At 36.4% G+C, this 22954-nt stretch overlaps 1 non-coding gene across 1 annotated transcript; it reads right to left on the bottom strand.

Moving 5' to 3' along the window:
- Positions 1–1094: 1094 nt before the first annotated feature.
- On the bottom strand, positions 1095–1201 carry LOC142165660 (small nucleolar RNA R71). The gene has a single exon (XR_012696312.1). It is a non-coding gene; the product is annotated as a small nucleolar RNA R71 (small nucleolar RNA).
- Positions 1202–22954: the final 21753 nt, after the last annotated feature.

Raw genomic sequence — 22954 nt, 5'->3', positions numbered from 1 at the left:
AGAATTTATTATTATAATTATTACTATTAATATTATTATTATTATTATTATTATTTCTGTCAGTATTTTCACTATCTACTGTTAATATTAAGTACTTCTACCCACTACTTCTATCATTAGTTTTCCTTAAGTATATTTAGTACAATATTACTAGTACTATCTTTACTTATACTTAATATATATTATCATATTTTTTTCAAATAACTATTTTTGTTATTTTTGAAAATTTCTTTAGCTATTTTTAGTAATGCTTTAGAAATTAGTGTTACTTTATTACTCCCTCCGTTTCAATTTATGTGAACCCATTTGACTGGGCACAGAGTTTAAGGAAAGAGAGAAGACTTTTGATCTTGTGGTCTAAAATGAGGCACATATATTATGTGTGGCTATAAATCTTTGTGTAAAGGTAAATTGTTTCCAAATACGGAAAGGGGTCATTCTTTTTGGCACAGACTAAAAAGGAAACAGGTTCACATAAATTGAAACGGAGGGAGTATTATTTTTCTTCTCTTTAAAATTTTAGGTAGTTTATGACCCGCTCTTCTTCAAAAAAGTTGGCTAGTTACGATCCAGAAATTTAAAAATCTCTTCGATTGTGCAGGAAAGAACAAACAATATCTTCTCAAAGTATAGCTCGTGAAGGTATGGAGAATCGAGAAGTAGAAGACATTCAACTACCAGTCCATGTGGAGGATCAGTTTGATGAAGTAGCACCAAGGCCAGCAAACAGAATCCTACGGGATTATGCTAGACCTGACCGCTTCAATTGCGAATCTAGTGTCAGAAAACCTCCAGTGGCAACCAACAACTTTGAAATTAAGACTGGCCTGATTCAAACGATTCAACAGTTTTGCATCTTCAATGGAGATGCAAGTGAAGATCCACACAGTCATTTAATTGACTTTTTAGAACTTGTTGAAATAGCTAAGTATAATGGAGTACCTCCTGAAGCAATCATGTTAAGACTATTTCTTTTCTCTTTAAAAGGAGATGCCAAGACTTGGTTGCGAAGTTTGCCACAATGTTCCATCACCACATGGGATCAAATTACTCAGAAATTTGTAAACAAATATTTTTCCCCTGCTAAAACCACAAAGTTAAGACAAGACATCTCTAATTTCTTGCAGACTGACACTGAGTCAGTTTATCAAGCTTGGGAACGATTAAAAGCAATGTTAAGAAAATTCCCACACCATGACATTCTTGAACATATGCAGTTGTATATTTTTTATCACGGGTTAAAACCCTCTTCTAGAAATGTGATTGATGCAGCTGCAGGAGGTTTTGTAATGGGAAAACCCACGAAGGAAGCATTGCAATTGTTGAACGGGATTTCTGAGAATGCATCCAATGGCCCTCTGAGCATGTAATCATCAAGAAGGCTGCTACAGTAAATCAGGTTGATGCTTTAAATACACTAACACAGCAAATTATTTTTTTGGCATAAAAGTTTGAAACTTTTCAGGTGAATACACAACAACCAAGTCAATTTGAGGCTTGTGACATGTGTGGAGGAAACCATCAGAACCATGAATGTCAAGCAAACAATCATAATGACGAACATGTCCATTCTGTCAGTTATAAATCGTACCCTTTTGGGAGTCCTATGGCACAAAAGCATCCAAGATTGCAATGGAGCAATCCAAATGGTGCAGAGAACTCTCAAAGCTTCCAGAAGCAACAAATACAGGGTCCACCCGGATACCAGAATCCAAACCATGGTCAATCAAACTTCAGACCTTATCAGCAAGCAACTCCATATCAGCAAAGGCCTCAACAAGCTCATTCAAGTCTTGATGATCTTTTGTATAAGTACATTAAGGTCACTGATGAAAAGATGGAGAGCCAAAATTCATCCCTCAAAAATCTAGAAATACAGTTGAGCCAATTGGCAGCTCTTGTTTCAGAAAAGATTCAGGGTCCCTTACCAAGCAATACAGAGAAAAATCCAAAAGAGCATCTTAAAGCCATCACCTTACGGTCAAGTAAGGAGCTTGATGAACCCTATGCAGACCAATCAGAATAACAGGTAAACAACGGTAAGAATGTTGAAATACCCATTGAACCATATAAAAAGAAAGAAGTCAAGAAAAGAGAAGAAAAAAATATTGAAAAATTAAGTCCTCTCCCTATGACAATTCCTTTTCCACAAAAAATGAAAAGAGAAAAGCTTGATAGTCAATTTTGCAAAATTTTTAGATATTTTAAAACAGATTCACATCAATATTCTGTTCACTGATGCTTTATTGCAAATGCCTTCATATGCCAAATTTTTAAAAGAAATTTTGTCAAAGAAAAGAAAATTGGAAGAAGTTTCTGTGGTAATGCTTACTTAAAAATGCAGTGCTATACTTCAAAATAAGCTACCACAAAAACTTGGTGACCCATGCAGTTTTACAATTTCATGCACTTTGGGATGAGTATATTTTGAAAAAGCACTCTGTGATTCTGGAGCTTCAATAAATTTGATGTCATTTTCTATCTTTAGAAAATTGAATCTTGGTGAAATGAAAGACATAGGTGTTTCTCTTCAGTTTGCATATTAAAGTACTAGGAAACCTAAGGGAATAATTGAAAATATGCTCATAAGAGTACATAAGTTTGTTTTCCCTGTAGATTTTATAGTACTTGAAATGAAGGAATGTCCCGATGAACCAATCATTTTGGGTAGACCTTTTCTTGCCACAGGTAGAGCAATCATAGATGTCCATCAAGGACAACTAATTTTGAGAGTTGATGAAGAAAGAGTGATTTTTGATATGCAAAAGATATTAAGATTTTCAGGAGATGAGACGTCATCGTCGTGTTTTTCGATTGACATGCTTAATTATCTTACAGATGAATTCAAAGATGATCAATTAATTCTAGACTCAATGGAAAGATGTTTGGCCAAATCTGGCACAATACAAGATGATGATCCTATCATCAAAAGAGAAGCCGAAATACTAGAAAAAGATTCTGAAGATGAGAAGATCCAACCAGAACAAGTTCAACCAAAAATTGAACTCAAAGTTCTCCCATCTCATTTAAAATATGTTTACCTTGAGAAAGAATTATTTCCAGTAATTATTTCATCTTCTCTTACTGCAGGACAAGAAGAAAAACTGATTGAAGTGTTGAAAGCACACAAAGGTGCCTTAGGATGGACTATAGAAGATATCAAAGGGATTAATCCAGCTATTTGTACGCATAGAATCCTTATGGAAGATAGCTACAGGCCAATAGTCCAGCCCCAAAGGAGATTGAATCCAGCAATGCAGGAAGTAGTAAAAAAGGTGATCGTAAAGCTTTTGGCGGCAGGTATTATCTATCCCATTTCAGACAGCCCTTGGGTAAGCCCAGTTCAGGTATTACCAAAGAAAGGAGGTATGACTGTTATAAAAAATGAAAGTAATGAACTCATACCTACCAGGACCACACAGGATGGAGAGTTTGTATTGATTACAGACATCTCAATGATGCTATTAGAAAAGATCATTTTCCTTTACCATTTATTGATCAAATATTGGAAAAAATTGCAGGATATGGTTTTTACTGTTTTCTTGATGGTTATTCAGGGTACAAACAAATATCAATTGCACCTGAAGATCAGGACAAAACAACCTTCACATGTCCTCATGGAACATATGCCTATAGAAGAATGCCATTTGGTCTATGCAACGCCCCTGCTACATTTCAGCGTTGCATGTCAGCAATTTTTTCTGACATGACTGAAAAATTTCTTGAATTTTTTATGGATGATTTTACACTCTTTGGCAAAACATTGAGGATTGTATCCATCACTTGACCTTAGTTCTTAAGAGATGTGAAGAGACAAACTTAATTCTTAATTGGAAAAATGTCATTTTATGGTTACTGAGAGAATTATTTTAGGACATAAAATCACTGCTAAAGGGATAGAAGTTGATAAGGCTAAAATTGATCTTATAGCAGGATTACCCCCTCCCACAACTGTTAAAGGCATCAGAAGCTTTCTAGGTCATGCAGGTTTTTACAGATGGTTCATAAACGATTTTTCAAAGATTTCAAAACCATTGACTAACCTTTTGATGAAAGATATTAAGTTTGATTTTTCAGGTGATTGTTTGAAAGCATTTGAGACCCTTAAGGAAAAGTTATCAACCGCCCCTATAGTTGTGTCCCCAGAATGGAATCAACCTTTTGAGGTCATGTTTGATGCTAGTGATATAGTAGTTGGAGCTGATTTAGGCCAGAGAAAAGATAAGATCTTTCGTCCCATTTACTATGCTAGTAGAACAATGAATGAGGCTCAACTAAATTATGTCACAACAGAAAAAGAGTTACTAGCAGCAGTATTTGCTTTTGATAAGTTTTGATCTTATTTGATAGGAACCAAGGTCATTATTTTTACTAATCATGCAGCTTTAAAATACCTCTTAGCAAAGAAAGATGCTCGACCTAGATTGTTACGATGGATTTTACTTCTACAAGAATTTGACCTTGAGATAAAAGACAAAAAAGGAACAGAGAATCAAGTAGCTAACCATTTGTCTAGATTAGAAAATCCCCACCTTGAGTTTAGCGAAATAAAGGAAGAATTTCCTGATGAACACATTTTCTCAGTTAACTCAATTGTGACTCAACCACCCTGGTTTGCAGATATTGCAAACTACTTGGTTGGAAAGTGGACACCCCAAGATCTCTCTTACAAAGAAAAAAACTTATATCTGATACAACGTATTATTTGTGGAATAAACCTTACTGGTTTAAAAATTGCACAGATAATATCATTAGAAGATGTGTGCCTGAAGATGAGATGAGCAAAATTTATATCACTGTCATGATGGAGAAATTCGAGGACATTATGCGACAAATCGAACAGTCTTTAAAGTTTTAGAACCGAATTTTTCTGGCCGACTCTCTTTAAAGATGCCCGAGCATATGTTGCACAATGTGACAGGTGTCAGAGAACAGGTAACATCACTAAGAGAGATGACATTCCATTACAATCAATACAGGTATGTGAAATATTTGATGTTTGAGGAATAGATTTCATGGGTCCTTTTCCTTCTTCTCATTTTTTTGAATATATCCTTGTGGTCGTGGATTATGTGTCAAGATGGGCTGAAGTCATCCCCACAAGGAAAAATGATGCTAGAAATGTGTGCAATTTTCTCAAAAAAAATATTTTTACCAGATTTGGCACACCACGAGTCATCATTAGTGACCAAAGGACTCATTTTATAAATAGACAATTTTTTGCTTTGCTGACAAAATATGGTGTGACTCATAAAACAAGAACACCATATCATGCTCAAACTCAAGGGCAAGTTGAAGTTTCCAACCGTGAGTTAAAAAGAATTCTCGAAAAAACAGTTGGAATCTCAAGAAAAGACTGGGCTTTAAAATTAGATGATGCATTATGGGCATACCGAACGGCGTTTAAAACGCCAATTGGAATATCCCCATATAGATTAGTCTTTGGGAAAACTTGTCATTTTCCAGTTGAATTAGAACACAAAGCTTTTTGGGCACTAAAAGCACTAAACTTTGAATTTGCCTCTGCTGGTAAAAATAGATTTTTCAGGTTAATGAGTTGGAAGAATTGAGATTAGTAGCTTATGAGAATGCAAGAATTTTCAAAGAAACAACAAAAATCTGGCATAACAATTTGATCCGACAGAAAAGTTTCAAGTGGGAGATCATGTACTTCTTTACAATAGTCGACTCAGGCTATTTCCAGGAAAGTTGAAATCCAGGTGGACAGGTCCTTACAATGTTACAGATGTAACTCCATATGGTATAATTGAAATTCAGCAAAATAATGGAGGAGACAAGTTTAAGGTGAATGGACACAGGATAAAGATGTACTTTGGAGGACATTTTGAGCAAAATCCGTCGATCACTTTGATAGACTGATGAATTTCAAAATTAATAAGTCGAGCTGATGACGTTAAACTCAGAACTATGATACCCTACCCGTAGCCATTGAGGGTGAAGCAATGGAGCCTCATAAGTCCGATACATATTTGGGTAATTAAATGCTTAACCAATTAATCTGGTCAATATCCAGGTTATTGTACAACCAGAACATCTCATGAAAGCCTCTACAAAAACAGTATCACCTATATAGGAGTAACTCCATTGTGATCGGTATGCCTAAATAACTGGTTGGTTAGCCATTTAATAATTCAATTTGAATGTTGGCACAGGTAAATTTTCTGGTTTATATTCATAACCAGCACTTTATGACTGTTAAAGTGTTAAATTAGTTCAGTCTATTACACATAGAACATGTGTGGTCACAGTTTCTTTCAAACTTTCTTCTGTGATTGTAAATTTGAAAGTCAAAAAGATTTTATTTTATTTATATTTATATATTCTTATTTTCAGTCTTAAAAAAATTTATAAAAAGAAAGTTCCTAATATATTTAAGTGTACACAACTAATTTTCTTTAGTTTATAATCATCCTTTATTCGTAAGTATTGCTCTTGTACGGTTTTAAAGTGTTAAGATAAAATTTTACATAACGTTGAACATAATTTTTTCATTTATGCCATCTAACTTCCAAGTTTATGATTTTTGTTTTTATGAAGTCAAATGATGAGTATCTCCAAATATGAGAAATTGTTGAAATTGAGAAGCATTATAATCACAAACAGGTAGAATCAATATAATTTAACTTGAACTTGCCCCAAATGTCTATCTAGGCGAAATTTGAGACAACATCAATTTTTAAAAATTAGGCTTTCTCTTAACTTTTTTTTTAGCCTTTTTATTCCGAAAAGAAAAAAAAGTGTACATATATATCCTTTTAGTACCCAAATTTGAGCCTTCAATTTTGTTGCTATACCATCATGAAAAGAAAAGTAAGAAAGAATACAAAAGTGATATTCTTACTCTTTCCAAGCTATCTATAGTTGAGTAGAGATGGTTATCAAAGCAAGGGATGGAGAACTACGAAGAAAAAAATGAAAAAACTGCGCATTTTGAAAAACTGTGCTTCATGTATATATGAATGTCCCATACAAAAATACAAAAAAATGTATATATGCTTGCGAAATAAATTCGTGGTTGACAAAATAATTAACTCTTTTGATAAAGCTGGAAACATCAAGTCACTATCAATATATCCTTTATCCTTACCAGCGTTAAGCCAAATATTGTAAAACTAAAAAAGTCCTAAGAAGATTTTAGAAATCAATGTTGATCGTATATTAGTGGAGGCAGACATGAAGGGAAAGCTTATGGAAAAATTTGAGAAACTCAAGAGTTGTGATCATAAAGTTATCAATCTTAAAAGGTTCATCATGAATACGAGATGCAAAATTTCATTTGCTAAATAAAAGCAGAAGCAGATTCAAGGTAAAGATTTGGTGAACTTGAAAAAGTTATTGGCGTTGAACTTTATGTAAATTTTTAATTTTTTCAATTTTCTACTTTACAAGAAACAATAATTACTAATAAAGTTATTCTCCTCGAGGACGAGCAATGGTTCAAGCATGGGGAAATTTGATGAATATAAAATATTTACTTATTATATATTATTAATATTCTACTTTAAATAATGTACTTAAATTTATATTAGTATTTTGCTTCTTTCTAACTATTTTTGCAGGAAAAAAAAAGATTAAAAATAACATAAGGAAAAGACAATATACTCGATGAAAGTCTGTTATGGCAAGCACAAGAATTGAGATGGGAAATGGAAGCCTATAATTGAAGTTCAGATACATCCAAGCTCCTATCTTGGACGTGTCTAAACTCATGTCTTCAGACGTCTCCAAGCTCATGTCTTCAGACGTATCCAAGCTCATGTCGTCAGACACATCCAAGCTCACTCCTCGGACACATCCAAGCTCACTCTTCAGACGTGTCCAAGCTTATTCCTTGGACACGTCTAATCATTTAATGCTTGCAAGATTTATCTATAAATAGAATGCAATTTGGCATCGCAAGAGGGAAGAAAGAGGAGAACTACTTTTATCTAAACTTGGTCTTAACTTCCTTCTTTAACTATTTTATTTTTTTCTTATTAGTTTTTAGATTTTCTAAGAGTATTGAAAATATTCTAGAATTCCTTTTTGTTGTGAGATTTAAATACTTCATAATGGAGTAATCTCTTTTGTTGGGATAGTTGATGAAGCTTGATATATATTTTTATAATATTGTTTCAGTTTTAATACATCCTTGGCTTGAAATTTTCATTGTATAATTCATACTGTGCTGAAATAATAGTTTCTATCTAATTATTATTATCGCTTCTATATATTTTATTTAAGTTATTCTTATATTAATTTTATAATTCTCACGGAGCAAAATTAATATATAATAACCAATGAATAAAATAGTAAAGTGAGAATAATTTTTTGTAACACTCTTATTTCAAATCTATAATCTTGTTTGTCTTAGTCTTAATTTTCACGAAGGAATTGTTGTAGGCAAGATTACTGATTTTTAGTAAAAATATTCTCACGAAGTTATTACTACCTTTTAGCACAATTCAAGCAAGAAAATATTTCGCTTTGATCGTCACTAGTTTTAACTCAATTAATTACATAACCTCACAGAGTGCTATTAATTGACTTTTTTTTAGTGAGCAAATATAATTATATTAGAAATAAGCAATTATTCTTTAGAGAAATACATGTAGAAATTGAGATTTTATTGTAATTATATTATCAAATGAATTCAACGATTCCCAACTCTTTTTACATTATAAATCTTTCAGAAATTGTTTGCTTTGCTTTAATTAATTAACAAGTTTTAAAACTCACCTTTCATCAATTTGGTTCTCTCAAATAGTAGTAAAAATATTAAAAGTCTGTAGCCTAGATTAACCAATCTCTGTGGGATGATATCATAAACTATACTAGAATTTGACTGAGTACGAGCAGGAAAATCCTAAGCACATTGATCTCGCCAATGGTTGATAAGTGAAAGAATTTTGTGTTCGCATCTCCCTCTTGTAACCAATTTACACATGATTTTAATTTTCAAAAGTCCTCTTCTAGCCAAAGTATTTCATTATATTTGTTTATAAGGTCAATTTATAAATAATATAAGAAAGTTCTTGTAGGGTATTGGGGGGATTTTTGAAGACCGTTGATTCTTTCTAAAATATTCTTTTATCCTTAAAGATGTTTCCAAACATAGATTTGTTCCATTCCTGGACATCTTTAGTAAAGTCATTAATAACATTAAAAATATATTTATTAGGAGTCCAGTTTGTAAGAAGCAGGGAGGCAAATTGTGGGTGGGAGGTTTAGATTTTTTCAAATCTAAATATTTTGTTTCTCTTAAAATTTTTATGAAGATTAATAAGTAACGGGCAATGGTCGGAATGTGTTCTAGGTAGATATTATATGTACGCACCCGGAAATTTATTAAGCCATTCATAATTTTTCATACATCTATCTAGTATTTCTAGAATTCTTTGGTTGAGTATGCGTTTATTTGTCCAAGTGTATTTACTGCCTCTATAATCAAGGTCAATTAATTGACAATGATTTAGGCATCGTATGAATTTATCACATTTTGTATTATTAATAGAATTTCCACCAAACTTTTCAGAGGCTCGTACTATTTCGTTAAAGTCCCCACCCACTAACCAAGGAAGCTGTATGGTATCATGAATTACTTGCATGTTTTCCCAAAGAACTTTACGTGCATCTATATTATTTTTTGCATATATAGTGGAAAATAACCACGTATTAGGGTTAGGGGGTACCTGGACAATGGAGTATATTTTCTGGTGCGTAACTCCCACCTGATCCAGCTTGAGAAGTTCACCATGCCATAACAAAGCTATGCCACCTGACTGGCCCATGGTAGGTGCCTGTGCCATATTGTTGAAGCCAAGGTCATCACGTAAAGTGGTGTGATCTTGTAAATGAGTTTCCAGTAATGCAACTAGCGCGGGGTTATAATAGTTGAGGAGTGAACTAAAATTCCTACGAAAATCTAGGAATTGAGCTCCTCGACAATTCCATATGATGAACTGCATTTTTCTACTGTTTGTTGCGTTGAAGGGTTTGGTGCCCCCTCACTCTGTTGTGGCGTCAGTTGGATCATTGAGGTAATTATCACTATCCCATATTTCCCCATATCCGGATTGGTTGTTGGCCTTATATTTAGGGAATAACGTTTTAGCTCATATGGGCAGATTATTACTACTTTTTTTGCGTACTGTTCTTTGAGGTTATAAGACCTGTTCTCGTTGAGCAAGAATATGATGGGTCGTGTTTCCCTTATATCTGCCATTGTTGCTGCCACCTCTAGCTGTGTTATTTCCTCTAGTTCATTGGAAGGGTGAGGGGTTGATAGTAGTGGACTCATGGGAGGTGTGACTGGTTGGTATGGGGAGGCTTGTGCATGGAGTGTTGGAGGTATCTCTATAACTTCTCGTGGTTGAATCTACGGAGTGAGCATGAAGTGAGGTGGGTAAAATGGGAAGACAGATGATTTTGTTGTTATGGAGTAGTGGCTCTAGTGATGGAGCGGGGATGTGGATGGATACAGTGGTGGTAGTAGTGTCATGTATTGGTGGTTTTGGAGGGTTGATGGTGGATGCATTGCCCATAGGTATTGGTTGTAGAGATCGATTCCCATCCTCATCCCTTCCGTAACTATTTGTGTTATGTCCGTCGGATTTTGAATCATGACTATCACATCTTGATTCTTGATTTCCATTGTAAATGATAGTGCATGACCCTGGAGACTCATTTCAAGCCAAGATTGTGGGTAAGCTAGCATGGGGGAAATTATGAGATGTAAATGGTGGTGGTTGTGGAGTTTGGTTCGGAGGCTACATGATGAGGGTGTTGAGGATAATTGGGTGTTGTAGTAGATTGGTGTTTGTAAATGAGGTGACAATGGAAGTTTAATGGGGTTGTGTTCATGATGGTTTTTAAGATTTTTGGTATCGTTGCTTGTAGTAGTAGCGTTAATCAAGCTAATTAATGATGATGAGGCAGTGGCGTGCATAAGTTGAGAGGCCAGTTTGTGCGGTTGATATGGGTTGGTTTGGTTATTTAACGTGAAAAGGGCACGTGACTGGTCTATGAGTATAGGGTTTGAGTGTGCATGGGTTTGTGTGGTATGAGTATTTGGGTTCTTGAAATTTGTAGATGGAGATTGGCCAGATTCGTCGGGTAATGCGGAGTAGGGGGTTTTTCTGGTGTTTGGAGAGGGATAGTTTGCGAGAGAGTGGATGGTGGAGTGGGCGGTGCAATTGATGAGATGTCATGTGAAGAGTGCTGAGTAAGTTGTTCAGTCACGTGTTTGTTATTTAATGTAGTACTAGGTGATTTTGGTGCTGACTTAGAGTTGCTAGTGGGAATATGTGATTGGGACCTTTGTTGGCCCATTTATTGGGCTTGTGTAACTGGGATAGTAACTAGGGATTGAACTGGCCAGAATGTGGTAAGGAGTGTGATGGGCTTGGGGAGGTGTGGTTTGATCGAGCATGTCACTCCGTCTTCAGGTTTTGTGAGTAGGTTGATGGTAGAATTGTTAAAATATTTTGGAGGGGTAGTGTATTCTTTTACTAGTATTTTTGGAGTAGCATTTGGGGTGGTTGCAATAGTGGGTTTACGTGAGTTCGTTAGTGTGGTAGCCGCCGTGGAAAGTAGATGCTCCTGAGGAATTTGTGAGGTGTGTGTTGTGTATCGGTGTGGCATTTGTGTATGTCCTCTTTTAATGGGGCTTTTACTCATACGTCATTGGGGAAGTTGGACCGTTTGCCACTCGCCTGACTCTGTCTTTGTTTTTGTTAAGGTTGGCTAATTAGACATGCTAGCAGTTGCATCGTGATGGTTGGTGATGGGTATAATTATGGATGTTTGGGTAGGTGATCCGCTGATTGAGGTGGGATACATACATAGATTTATGGTATGGCCAAGTCTGCCACATAGTGTACATAGCATGTTGAGTCCTTCATAGAGAATTTATTGGCGGTGCATCCCAATGTAAACATGAATTTTGAGAGGTTTTTCTAGTGGCACTTCAATGCAAATACACGCGTATCGTCCTCTAGTGGTGGCACTGGTGCATGTGTCTATCTTAATGAGTATGCCCACCTTTGCTCCCACACTTTGGAGTATGTCAAAATCATAAAATTTTGTAGGTAGTTCAGTGAGTCGGATCCATATGGTAGAGTAGGTTAGTTGCATAGCTGAGGCGATGAATTTGGGTTCCCATTTGCGAACAAAGAGGAAATGATTAAAGATAAACCAAGGTCCTTCATGTAGGGCCTTAGTCATGTTTTCTTCTTTTTGAAATTTGATACGGAAGAAATCTGAGTCTAGGTCAATAAGCTGAAGATCTTTAGTAGGTTGCCATAAGGTTTGGAGTTTTGTACGTAAGGTTTAGTGTCCCACCTTTCATCCAAAAACTTTGATTATTACAGAATATTTCCAAGGGGAGTAAAGATGAGTTTTGTCCGAAGTGGAGAGTGGGATAAAAGTGTCTGGATCAATGTCATTTATCATCTCATAAGACAAATCTATGTTGGAGTGATGTGTTTGGCAATTATGTGGTATATGGTTAAAATGGTTATTTGCACTAGAGTTTGTTTGAACGATTAGGGAAGTTGTTGTGGATTTGGAATACTGGGAGTGTCAATATGCATGGAACTTAAATCAGGGGGTCAGGTGGTTTTCTATCTGGATGTGTCATTGTTGGTGATGGAATGGCGGTTGCTATGTCTCAGAAGAGAAGGTTAAATAACAAAATTGTTCATATGCCAAAAAATCTTTCTAGTTTTTTTCTTAAAAGGTTTAGATTTAAATTAGAAATTACAATTTATCTAGTTTAAAACTAAATGCACGTTCAAAATATACACATCATTTTTAATTTAATGCAATACATTAAACAAATCATAAGTACGAAGTAATGAGAGATTATTAATTTCAATATTACAAACATGATATTATAAATCACAACATTATCATGTTTGCTAACTATAACTTATTTCCTCTATCAACGTGTGACCTAACATTTTTACATGCCTAAACTTGATGTTTAATGTACGAGCAATGTAGGTTGAGGATTTGAGTCATACAAAAGGGCCATTGAAAATACTATTAATCCTCCGCATCTAGTTGGTAAGGTAAAAGGAGAAAAAAATATATATGAACAACATTGAAATCAACAAATAAAGACAGTCCCAACTTCCAAGGAGGACTCTTTAACTGGGCAAAATTCAAAAGATAGGAATTGTTCAAGATGATAATGGTGCATTTAACATAAAATAACACAGTAGAAATGGCAGAAATTGTTATGAACCAACCACAACCCAATGTCACACAAGTAACTATTGGGCTGAGAAGAGCTTTTGGGCCGAGGACAAGTAATAGGGCCAGGTTAATTTGGGATCCAGGTTGAGTATTTGACGCAAATGCGCTTCTATTAAAAAGGGGAGTGGTCGGTTATTTTGGGAGTATGCGAATATTGTTGAGAAAAATATCAGAGTCCTCTCAACTCCAATTCCTGAGTCTAGCTTCTCATCCCTTTCTATCTATGTATCTTCTCGTATATTCACAACTATCATAATTTCAGTATTTCCATTGTTAGCCTGCAATTTGAGTTTGGTTCAGTTACTAGTAATTGTAAACACATTTAGTTCTTATTAATATACTTTGAGATTGTAGTATTTGTTACATTAATGCTTTCATCCATCGGACTCCAATGGCGGTATTGGATCGATTCAGCAGCGACGACAATCCAGAGAGCTGGCTTTTTCGAGCGGAGCAGTACTTCACTTACCTTAGCTTCGCCGAGAAGAATTGGTTACCTCTTCCTTCCTTTTACCTTGATGGTGAAGCCCTTACCTGGTTCAACTTGTTGTTTTGGAACAATCAATTTTTCAATTAGAAACATTTCAAGGCTAAATTTGCTCAGCATTTTCGACAACAACCCACCGCAAATCTGGTAGGAGGTCTAGCTTATTCCTCACAGGTTCATTTTAACTACGTCAATTTTATCCTTGCAGTTTTCACAATTAGTTCTAGTGTATCCCTTTCCTGCTTCGAGCCATTTTTCATCTGCATTTGAATCTGCTGATAAAACTGATGACTCAAAGGTGGACAATGTGTTTGATGAATTGCTAGAAAAGTATGAACATGTGGATACCTTGGTATTGATTAGTGAAAGTAATGCTAAGATTCAAACTCTTGAAGACATAGAAGCACCTCAAGTTAGGCATGCAAAATCAATAGAGGTGGCGGATATGGTACATGAACCTTCTGCCATTATCGAAGAGCAGGTGTTGAATGAAATGCCACATAATTGCGGCTCCACGATACTCGCTATTGAATCTGACTTGGAAGATGGTGACTCAAAGGTAGACAAGGTGCTTGATGGAAATCCCAAATAAACTATTGACAAGAACTATGTCTCTTCAACCAATGTGGCAACCAATTTTCTGGTACCTTTTACAAGCGGAGAGGATGTAGTGCCAAAAGAGATTGCGAGCCCTACTGAAGTAACACATCCATTTGAAAATGTCATATCACTTCACATTTACAGGAGTCCATGTCTATGGAAATTTTTTGATAAGAAGTTCATGATGGCTAATGAGGTCTCAAAGATCGAGCGGTATATTCTTGACAAAATTTGGTTTGTTGGTTATGAAAAACTAGCATGGGATGAAGAGTTCGCGTTAATAATTAAGCAGCCATCACTATGTGATTTCGACTTCTAATTTTGAGTTGCATTTTATTAAATTGCTATGTTACTTTACTTTATGGTACTAAGAAGGCAATTTTGTTGGACAACAAACTTTCTTTGTTTGGTGATGTTGATAGCAGAGAGTTGGTGGTCTCACCTTCTGGTGCGGTTAAACTTGCATATTCCTTTCTTTGGGGTGGCCGAGAGTCTATAGTATCCCTAGTTGAACAAGTTACTGGAACTTTCATATTAGGGAACCACGATCTATGGACTGGTGGTGCACTGGTTTCCACAATGCATGTGGAGAATTTTTGGACTTCGAAGAATCTTGTGGCCACCTCAAACCAATTGATAGATGCACGAAGGAAATACAAATGGACGACATTAAGTTCTCCTGCTTATTTTGTGTGCTATATTATCACAAAGACTCTAGAAAGTCTTTCGCCAAACAACAATTCTATGGGGAGGGAGAATCCGCAACTTTATACTTCTTCCTCAACAGGTTTTGTCGTTTATCTCACATTTCCAAATCTTCCATTTGATCCTAGAATACATGATAGCCATGTAGCCTTTGCTATCGACTTGAATATGTTTACAAATAGTAGTGTTCTTTCTACTTATGCTCCAATAGTAACACTGTGGGGTGATTGGGTTTATAGTGATAGAAAGTAGCATCATGTGTTGCTCTTATTCTCAATATATAAAGACGCAAGGCTATTTAGGCAGCTTGTTACGAGTCAACGCTTCGACTTTTACCCCTATGATCCAGGACCCAATGTTCAGCTACCTATCGCGGCCCCTTTTCTCCCTCCGCAGAGAGAGGTCCGGGTTTCGACATTCATGGAAGTAATAACTCATTTCCTTTTAGGAATTGGGTATTTGAAGAGTCGACACCTAACGGATTATGGTGAGTTAGGGCACCTAGAGTGATTAACTCTTGGATTGGTTTGCATTACCAGAGCTTAAGGTAAGGGCTCGAAATGACCTCGAGGGGAAGGTGTTAGGCACCCCTCTTGGTCCACAACTGCGGGTCCCGGCCAAACTTATATTCACAAATTAGTCCATTACAAATAAACAGTTAATCAAATAGGTTGCAAGTAAAGTACGTTGGATAAATCAAATAATAAGATAAAGATTTTTGAACAAGTTGTATAAAACAAAGTTTTAAATAGAAAAAAATAAGGAATTTGGGAAAAGGAGGAGTCCTAGGTTGGTTAACCTATAGGATCATCCCACACAATGTCCGGTAAACACTCCTCAATGAGTGACTACATGTGACATTAGCGCATAGTCATCATATCCCATATCTACCCTTCCAATCCCCTTAGTGGTCATCTAAAGCGAGTGTTGGTCAGCGATCTCTATTGTTTGTTGTTGCCTGTCCTTTCTTAATGGTTCTGGAGGGATTAAGGACCCCTACCTATATGTGGTTCTAAATAGATCCCTAAGGTTTAAAAGGTGAAAATACTAAGGCGACAATTAATAACACATAGGACTCTCAGCAAATAAGAACAGGAAGGAGAAAATAAGAGGCTCAATCTACCTCCACAGATAAGGCATGTAAACAGCACGACTCAAATACAAATAAAGGCCTTTTTGTTAAACAGTATCCTAAGACATGATGTCTAAGTGAATATACAGAAGACGAGCAGTTTATTCTATAAACTTAGAAGTAATGACCCTAGCAGTTGCCTACTGATTTTAAAACCTGTTAAACCAGAACAACATTAAGTCACAGAAACAATTTCAGAATTGCAAGTTTTGAAAACGCCCTACAGGCTTGCCTATATGCGGAATACTGATGACTACATTTTATATAGTGAAACAAGGCAGGTTTTGAAATGGACTCTTTAATCCCTATAGGCATGCTGTCTAATGATAAATTGAGGCACTTTTTGAAAGAACTCGTTTCAGGAAAATAGACCATTAATTAAACCAACTTAGAAGTGAGCTAATCGTTAACCAGATTAATTTAATTAAAACCAAACTAGTTTAGATCTATAAGAAGAATTCTTGTGTTGTTCCCTATAGGCATGATATCTAATTTTAATACTGATTTTAGAGACTTGCAGGCATGATGACAAATGAAAACACACATAAGCACTTTTTATAACAAAAGTCGGATTTGGATTATATCCTATATGCTTGGCATCTACTTGTGAAGCTGATTTTAAGACTTATAAACATGATTTCTATTATGGAATCAATTGAGACCTATAGGCATGATTTCTAATATAACAAGATACAAAAGTCCTATAGGCATGGTTTCTACTTATAAAGGCAAACACCGCAAATTTTAAAGTCCTATAGGCATGGTTTCTACTTATAAAGGCAAACACAACAAATTGTAAAGTCCTATAGGCGTGGTTCCTACCCGTATTACCCCACAAACATGTAGTTACCCACCTTTTTCACTAATTACCTCAATATTCGTTTACAAGTTATTACATACCATATGAATGAATTACATAAGTAAATAAGAAAATAAGAAGTTATTCTATAGGGAGCCTACAGATAGGCCCAGGTTTCCAAAGCCTTCAATAGCCTCAAATGCCTCAATTCCATAGATGATGTCATAGTCTAGGTGCATCAAAGTTCCCTAAGGATCTCAAGGATCCCGGGAAGTGCTTACACCTAGACTTGGTAACCAAAATTGAATAAGTGCAGTGTGGAAGGGCCAGCCTCAGTATGCCAGAGTTTAGAGGGTTCTCATGAGGATCCCAAGGCATTACACATACTGTAGGGGGCAGAACTTATTGACTTAGGAGTAGAGTGAAAGTGCTTGACACAATTTGAAAGGTTTTAGTAGGAAAACAGTATAAAAAGGAGGTTTGTTTGAAATAGTTTGTGGAGTAAAAGAGGAAGTCATGCAGTAAAATAACTTTAAAAAGAGAGAGTTACATGATTAGACAATAGTAGATCAAACAGGGAGTCCAAAACCACATCAGCAATACTCACAAGACCAAAACAAACCTACACACAAGGGTAATGGGGATTGGGGATACATAGAGCATATGATTGTAAACATATAACAGACAAAGGTCTTAGGAATTGGTACAGACATGCTCAGACACAACTGATCAGACATAGTCACGGAACCAGCAATGCTTAAGGGGGTTTAGTAGGATCCATATGATTTAAGATCAATCCCAGAACCATACAAGTTCAAGAGTGTAGACTACTTTACAAGAAGATTGATATCAGAGTCCAAATAGTGCAAGATTACATGGAGACAGATTACATAGAAGGGGTAACATGCTCATATTGATTCAAAGGAAGGGGAGTTCATAACATGCCAATCATGTAAGCATATTAACTACAGGTTTCACAGCAAAACCATAAGTAAAAGCAAACTAGAAACAGGATGAACTGAAGCAATAAAAGAACCATATTGTTATTGGAACTTGAATTGAAACTAGAACATACCAGTAGAGAAGACAATAAACAAAAGTGAAGGAGCAGGAGAACACAATAGTTGGCCTTGGCTTGCAGCCGGCTAACTTAGAATAGTAGCAAGTATAACAAAAGAGAGAGCAGAAAAGTTTAAGTGTGAGAGAGAGAGCTTTTGAACCAAAAATATTCGTGTGTTTGTGTTAATGAGAGAGAGTGTATATATAGTAGTTCAAAATTGGATAAAAATAAGGTAAGAAATATAGTAGCATAGTAATTATGGAACTCAAAATCAATTAGAGCAAAATCAGGACAAGTACTCCCTTAAGTTAAGGGAATTAATTCGAATGGCAGGAACAAGTAACAGATAAGGAAAGAAATCAGTGTATGACTAATAAGGAAAGATTCAAATTCAGCAAGTATAGGGTAAACAATTAGGGCTAAGTTCACAACACTCTAATTAAGGAAATAGCCAGTAAGAATAAAGTACCACAACAGACAAGGTAGGCGAATCGGTTAATTTGAATAGAAGAGTAGAAATTGAGGGTTTAAAGGAAGGTCTTTCAATCAAACCCAAAAAATAGATAATCCAGAATCAATCAAAGAGGTAGTCATGATTCTGTATTAATCATATAAATAGAGAAGATAAGAATAACCAGACCTAGTAAGCATACAGGTTAAACAGTATCGATAGAAAGAGGAAAACTTGAACAATCAAGATGAACATAAGCACATAGAGGTGATATAAATTAGGCTAAAAACTCAGTAAGAACATATTCGAAGTAAGATAGTCATAGAAACTCAAACAAGAAATAAGCAGTCATGCTAATACACAGAACCAAACGAAGAAGTCTAGAAAATTAGGGTTTTTAACATAGGTGAGTTGAAAAGATAGTAAAATCATAGAATCAATCGAAATATGCAAGAGATGGAAGGTTAAACATAAGGAATCAGTTTAAACAAAGTTTTAAAAGGAGTTCCGAAAACCCTAATTTTAGAAGAAGGTGAAAACCTTTTGAAATCGATGATTCTTGTAAAAGAGTCCCAAGAAAAGTGTAAAATACTAAAGAAGCAAACTCAAATCATTTTAAAATTGTACAGATCTAGAAGATGTAGGCAAAAATTAGGGTTTCAGAAGAAACCCAAATAGAGATGAAAGAACCTGTCTAGAATCCCAAGGATCGTAACAAGCACAACATAATTTTTCTTGAAATCACACTGAAGTAGCCAAGAACAGACAAATAGCAAACCCTAGATGCAAGTCTGCGTGGCCCAGGGCCCTTGAAGACCTTAGAGAAGGCAAGCATAGCATTAGAGAAGCCATTGGAGGCTTAAGAGTTGAAGGGAGATCACCGGAGAAGACCGGAGAAGAAGGTCGGCAGTTGAAGGAGCTAGGGTTAGGTTGAGTGGTTGAGAGAGGAGAGGAGATGTGAGAATACAGAGGCGGCGGTATCTGAACAAGGAGCTATTGTTAGGGGTCGTTGGAATTAAAAATGGTAAGAACGGACGAGGGTCGTAGATCTTTTAGATCAACGACCAGGATTTAATATGGATTCAGGTCGGGTAGGCGGGTTCAGGGCTTGGGTTGGGTGTTTTTAATCTAAAATTGGGCTATGGTTGGGTTTAAATTGGGCTACAATTGAAATGCATATCTGGCTATATTTTAAATAGCCAATTTTCCCTATATAATTTATAATAAATGATAAATAATTTCATGTACAAAAATGATTTAAAATAGATATTTAACATTTTAAAAATATAGGAAATCAATTTTACGCCTATAAATGTAATTATACATCAATAAGGCTAATTTTACAATTATATGCAATTTAGCTTTAAAAATATAAAATGCAATTATAAAATGCATAAAAAATATTTTAACCATATTTTGGCATAAATATAGAAATTAAATGACTAAATCATGACAACAATAATTTGAGGGATAATTATTGGGGATTTTATGAATAAAAGGGAAGGAAATAAATCAATTTAAAATCTTTAAAATTATAGAAAAATTATAAAATCCTTATGCATGGTTATATATGCATATATATGCTATTTTGAAGGTAGCACTATTTTGAAAACATTATGGGAAAAATTGGGTATCAATAGCTGCACCTCTTTACCCGGAAAGGATGAAAGAGTTTTCGAGTAAAGAAATGATGGCCAATTTTGACCGGCTGAGATGTTTTGAAAGATAGAGGCCGACCTCCGGTTTTCGAGTTGCCTACATATCCCTGGTTTTACAAGAATCCGGTCATGTAGTTCTGGATTCATCTGTAGTATATGCCAATGAAATTTCTGCAAGAACGGAGACGCGATGCAGAAACGGCTATGGTGAGCGGTTAGGGTTCAGGACAGTTGGAGGGAACTGGAGCGAGATCTCTCCTGCTAGGATAGTGATTGCTTGCCGATTACCTGCAGATAAAAGATGCTAACATGCACTTGCGAAAAATTTAAACATGATGCAAATTTCCTTTGGACCATGAAGGTTGTCTTCGGACGGTTAAAGATGACGTCCTCAGACCATGACGTCCTGGGCCATGAATTGTTTAGTGAGGGATTTTCAGGCCATAAAATGATGTTCTCGGGCCATGAAGATGGTGCCTCCGAACCATAACGCCTTTGAATAATGATATGCAAATTTGAGAGATTCTCAGGTCATGGCATGGTGTCTTCCGGCTATGAGGATGATGCCTTTTAGACTATGACGTCTTTGGATAGGTTGGCGATATTTCAGCCCATAATGTGTAATAGTCATGATGTCATCAAAATAATGATTAGTCTTGTGAAATGGAGGGCAGAGCTTAGCCCGATTGGAAAGCAAATAGCTAGTAAAATAGAGCAATATCTGTGCAAAGAGGGACAGTGCTTAGTCCCATACAAGTGAGGAGGCAGGGATTAGACTCATGCAGGTATGGAGGCAGTGATTAGCCTCATGCAAGTATAGAGTCAAGGATTAGACTCATGCAAGTAGGGAGGCAAGGATTAGCCTCATGAAGATAGGGAGTCAAAGATTAGACTCATGCAGGTATAGAGGCAAGGATTAGCCTCGTGCAAGTATGGGGGCAGGGATTAGCCTCATGCAATGGAGGCAGGGATTAGCCTTATGCAAATGTGGAGGCAGGGACTAGCCTTATGAAGATGTGGAGGCAAGGATTAGCCTCAGCAAATATGGAGTCAAAGATTAGACTCATGCAAATATGGGAGGCAAGGATTAGCCTCATGCAGATAGGGAGTCAATGATTAGACTCATGCAGATACGGAGTCAAGGATTAGACTCATGCAGCTACTATGTCAAGGATTAGACTCATGCAAATGGGAGGCAAGGATTAGCCTCATGCAAGTATGGAGGCAAGGATAGCCTCATGCAGTTATGGAGGCAAGGATTAGACTCATGCAAATAGGGAAGCATGGATTAGCCTCATGCATGATTGAGTCAAGGATTAGACTCATGCGAATAGGGAGGTAGGGATTAGCCTCATGTAGGATGGATTTAAGGATTAGATTCATGCAAGTATGGAGGCAAGGATTAGCCTCGTGCAATTAGGGAGTCCATGATTAGACTCATGCAGATAGGGAGTCAAGGATTAGACTCATGCAAGTAGGGAGGCAAGGATTAGCCTCATGCAAATAGGGAGTCAAGGATTGGACTCATGAAAATGGGAGGCAAGGATTAACCTCATGCAAGTATGAAGGCAAGGATTAGCCTCATGCAGTTATAGAGGCGAGGATTAGCCTCATGCAAGTATGGAGGCAGGGATTAGCCTCATGGAGTCAAGGATTAGACTCATGCATATATGGAGGTAGGGATTAGCCTCATGCAAATATGGAGGCAATGATTAGCCTCATGTAGAGAGCAAGTGGTAAGTAAAAGTAGCATATGTCTTAGCTGGAGATGTATTCGATGTCTGATGGCCTAATTGATAGTGAATTATCTTTCTATATACATGTTTTGCAAGTGCTATCGTTACGTCAAATGTGCCTGCGTTCAAAGAAAAATTGTAAGTTTTGTGAGGGGGAGGTTGGTTCATGCTTCATCCGCTGGCCTTGCTATGCTCCGTTCGGAAAGCCCCTTTTGAGTTCCCCTAGGTAACACCTAACTGTTATGGAAATAGAGTTTTTTGAAAAATATGCAGTTGTTGATAAAAATAGAGTTATTTCAGAAAAAATAGATGAACTAGTGACTGTAACACATCTCAAAGACATTGCAACTCTCTTATGTCGGAATTTTGAGGGCCCTCCTCAAAATTCTGCTCCAGTTTAGTAGATGATCCTTCGGCTGTTTGCGGATAATGGATCTTGCTGAACCTTCTTCGGAATTTTGAAAATCCTTCTCAAAATTCTGCCCCAGTTTCTTAACTGATTACTAACTGTCTGACACATGTTGGCGCTAGCTGGACTTGCTCCAGAATTTTGAGGACCCTCCTCAAAATTCTGCCCCAGTTTCTGATCTTGGGGAAAATAAAAATTTTATTATGATATGACCGAGCCCATAAGGCTACCTGTGTATCCCCTCTTAAATGAGAATCAGGTCAAGCGCAGTTCAATTACATCAGAAGAGAAAATGCAAAAAAATCTAGGCATAATATCTCTTGACTGCGTCTAAATTGATTGGTTTTTGCCAGACTTCTCTGTCCATTTCTGCAAGTATGAGTGCTCCTCCTGTTAGTACCTTGTGAACCATGTACGGACCTTGCCAGTTGGGAGAGAATTTCCCTTTGGCTTCATCTTGATATGGGAAGATTTTCTTCAATACCAGCTACCCTGGTGCGAACCGTCTTGGTTTGACCCTTTTGTTGAAAGCTCTAGACATTATATTATGATAAGGTTGGTCGTGACATACTGCGTTCATTCTCTTCCATTGATAAGGGCCAATTGTTCATAGCGACTCCTTATCCATTCTGCATCGCTAAGTTCAGCTTCCTGTAT

This window comes from Nicotiana tabacum, chromosome 10 (genome assembly GCF_000715075.1).
Source record: "Nicotiana tabacum cultivar K326 chromosome 10, ASM71507v2, whole genome shotgun sequence".
Taxonomy (NCBI): Eukaryota; Viridiplantae; Streptophyta; class Magnoliopsida; order Solanales; family Solanaceae; genus Nicotiana; species Nicotiana tabacum.
Note: the sequence above shows the minus strand (reverse complement) of the source record. Positions and strands in the feature narration are given on the sequence as shown.